The sequence below is a fragment of the Furipterus horrens genome, unplaced genomic scaffold, assembly GCF_987537825.1.
Source record: "Furipterus horrens unplaced genomic scaffold, mFurHor1.1.pri manual_scaffold_11, whole genome shotgun sequence".
NCBI classification, from domain to species: domain Eukaryota; kingdom Metazoa; phylum Chordata; class Mammalia; order Chiroptera; family Furipteridae; genus Furipterus; species Furipterus horrens.
This window is the reverse complement of record NW_028327181.1, coordinates 63258044-63261757: the sequence shown is the minus strand read 5'-3', so window position 1 is coordinate 63261757 and position 3714 is coordinate 63258044.

Sequence of the window (3714 nt, the reverse complement as noted above, 5' to 3'; positions counted from 1 at the left end):
AATTCCAGATGGAAGGAAGAGAGTAAGCAAAGGTTCGGAGATGGGAAAATGCAGAGATGGGATTTTTCAGGGAACTCTATGCTGCCTGGCATTGCTGAGGTTGGCATTCTTGGTGGGAAGTTCAACTGGGATAGAGCATGGAAGGTTCTGAAGGAGAGGCAAAGGATATTGGTTCTGTTGTGAAGGCAGTGGGGAGCCATGGAAGGTCCTTGAGCAAGAGAGTGACCTGTTATTTTGCCTGTTAGAGACTTTGAGAGAAGTAAGAGCTGGTCTTGGTATACCTCAAAGGCCCAGTTTTTTGGCTGGCTCACAGACATTGAGAGGTAGTAGACACCTTAAAACAATTGGCATGACATTTTTTGTTTGTTTGTTTGTTATAGAAAATTTCAAGCATATACAAAATTAGACAGCCTTGTGTAGTGAATTCCCATGTAGCCAGCACCCAATTTCAATACTTATCACCTCAAGGCCAATCTCGTTCCAACTGAACTCCCACCCACTTATTCCACATCCTGTTTTATTTTGAAGCAAATACAAGATTCATATCACTTTATCTGTAAATAGTTCAGTATGTTGCTCTAAAAACATATGACTTAAAAAAAAGACATCATCACAATACCATTATCACATATACATAAAATAAATATTATTTTTCATATCATCAAATCTCTAGTGGATGTTCATATTTCTCATGATCATAAGTTGAATGATTTTTTAAATAAAAGGTTTGCTTTAAAACATTGAAATGATTCCTCCTTCCATCTAGAGGTTCAGTTCAGCTTAGAGAACATCTGGGTGTTCCAGTTGGGTCTCATGTCTTTCAACTGGGAAGTTTCACTGGTGGTGGTGAAGGGGACTGTTGTACTTGTCGTGCTGGTCGGTCCCACCCTGCAGGGAGGTTGGGGTCACATGTGTCTGGTAAGCTGGAGCAGACGTGTCCACTAGAGAACCCATCGCAAGGAACCAGCAGGAACCAGTTATGACAGCTTGATCTGGTCACAACTCCTCTGAGCAGTGGAGGGGGCAGTGATTTTGAGCCCTGTTTGACTATTGTCTCTCTTATTTGTCTCCTGGCTTTGTCCTGTTTTGAGTGAAAACTGGGAGGGCAGGTTCCCCTCAAGCAGTGGAGGCATAAGCTGACTAGAGTCGCGCCCCTGTGACGGAGTGTCACACTGAGTGCGGGGGAGTGGTGTGGTGCTTTGTGCCCGCATCTAGGCCAGAGGCTGGGGGAGCAGGGCAGGGGAGGGGAGCGGGGTCTGCAGCGTTTCTGTAATGTGCAGTGCCGTCACAGGAGTCTCTGGAGCCCGAGGAGGGGAGACACCCTCAGGCACCACCGAGACCCTGACCTCTCACATCTGAGACAGCCCCTGGGAACTGCAAGATGTTTGATGAGGACACAGAACCTTATTTGCTTAATTTGCACAAGCACTCTGAGAGAGAGCTATTATGATCCCACCTTCCCTGTGAGCAAGTGGAGGTCAAATAGAGGGAAGTCAGGATTTGAGGTTTCTTTCAAGGCAAAGCTGTGTTTCTCCCACTCTGACACTGCCTCCCACACAAAGGGAGGATGCACTGGGGGCGGAAGCTGAATCTACAGCAGGGACCTGCTAGGGACTGTGCAGATCTTGCTCACCTTGACTGTCACAACCAACCTTGTAAAGTGCTGCTCGGGGCAGAGAATTTGTGTCTCACCCCAAAGTCATATGTTGAAGCCCTAACTCCCATGTGATGGTATTAGGAAGTGGCACTCTTGGGAGGTGATTAGGTCATGAGGGTGGAGCCTTCATGAATGGAGTTAGTGCCCTTATAAACGAGACCCCAGAAAGTTCCCTTGCCTTTTCCACCACGTGAAGACACAGTAGAGAGTTGCCTGCTATGAGCCAGCAAGGTCTCACCAGACGCCAGATCTGCCAGAGCATTGATCTTGAACTTCCCAGCCTCAAGAACTATGAAAAATAAATTTCTGTTGTTTAAAGGCACCCAGTTTATGGTATTTTTGCAGCTTGAACAGACTCAGTAATTTTTATCCTTATTCTACAGAGAGGGAAGCTGAGGCTAAGTTTTACTGATTCCAGAGTCCGTGATCTCAGTCAGTATAGATCATTAGATATTTCCTGGGAAAACTTGGCTTTAATTCATGGTCTGGGAAAAATAATTGTCTTTGGATTTTCATTTCAGGGTTCAGAGAATCATCTTGGTTCTTTCTCATTTGGGGTTCAAAATTTAGTCTGAATCCCTGGCCCTAGGTGTCTCTAGGCATACTCCCAGATGTGGGCAGGGAGGTCATTTTACTCTGGGCCGTGGCTCTGGGAGGGTGATGGCAGGGGACCATTGGGATGGGTAAGGCTCTGCGGTGGAAAAGCCGAGTGATGACTAATACTGAAGTGGATGTGGGTAAGTAAAACTGAATTTTGCTTGGACCCATTTTTATCAGGTGGTTTCCCATGCCAGGTGATGTTCCAAAGATACAGGCAGACTGGGCCCCAGCCAGATCCGGGCGCTAGCAGACAGCTAAGTCTTCTCTGCTCTTTCCAGTCCCAGGTGAGGGCTGTGCCAGGAGGTGCTTCTCCACCATCCCCCTGAGGCCGAGGAAGCTTTCCCCACCCTGGTCTGACTCAGAACGTGGGGAGAAGTGCCAGAAGCAGAGCCAGGCACAGGCCCGGGCAAAATGTGTGAGGCCAAGGTTGGTAACAGTGAGAAACAGCAAGTGGTCCAATGCCTGAGGTTCAGAGGGGAGAGGGAGGAGGAAAGCATTCTAGCACCTACGCTGTGCCTCATCACTGGTAGTCGTGGCGGCATCAGTCTCTGTTTTATGGATGAAAAACATAGTTGGGGGTGGGCAGTAGGGGTTCTTCATGAGGACGCCAAGAACTCCTGTCTAGGGCAGCTTGGCCAAAAGGAGCTTGCCTTGCCACTTTCATGTGCCAGGCTGTGCTGAGAAATTGACAAGGAGTAATCCATTTGATCTTTGCAAAAAATTTTTATTGATTTGAGGGGGAGAGAGAGAGAGAGAGAGAGAGAGAGAAACATCAATTTGTTCCCCTTATCTGTGCATTCATTCACTAATTGATTCTTGTTTGTACCCTGAGTGGGGATCAAACCTGCAACTTTGGTGTATAGGGATGTGGTTCCAACCAGCTGAGCTTGCCAGCCAGGGCCCCATTTAATCTTCAACAATCTCCAGAGAAATAGATATTAATGCCCCCAGTTTAGGAGAAACCAGAGCTTATTTTTTAGGGGGAGAAACTGAGACTCAAAGATAAGAAACAATTTTCTTTGTGTGTATGTGTGTGTTTGAATTTCTTTTTTTTTAGAAATGATTTTCTTAAGGAATGTGTGTGAAGTGGCAGAGCCAGGATTTGAACTTCAGTTTTATAGAACTCCAAATCCTGGGCTTCAGTGCCAGACTGCATGGGTTCATATCCTGCTTCATCCACTTCCTAGTTGTGTAAACCTAGGGAAATTGCTAAATTTCTTTCATCCTCAGTAAAATGGGGGTGACAATAAGTTCTGTCTCTCTGAGCTGTTGGGAGAGCCAAAGGAGTTAAAATTAATAAAACGCTGTGTGCCCGGCACACTCAGTAAAGGTTGGCTGTTGTCATTATTCTCATTGTTATAACCACCACGTCTCTAGGACACTTATATGGCTCTGGGGTAATCTTTATATTGATGGAAACTGACCAGATTGACTGCTTGCTTGTTTTAGAAGCCTTG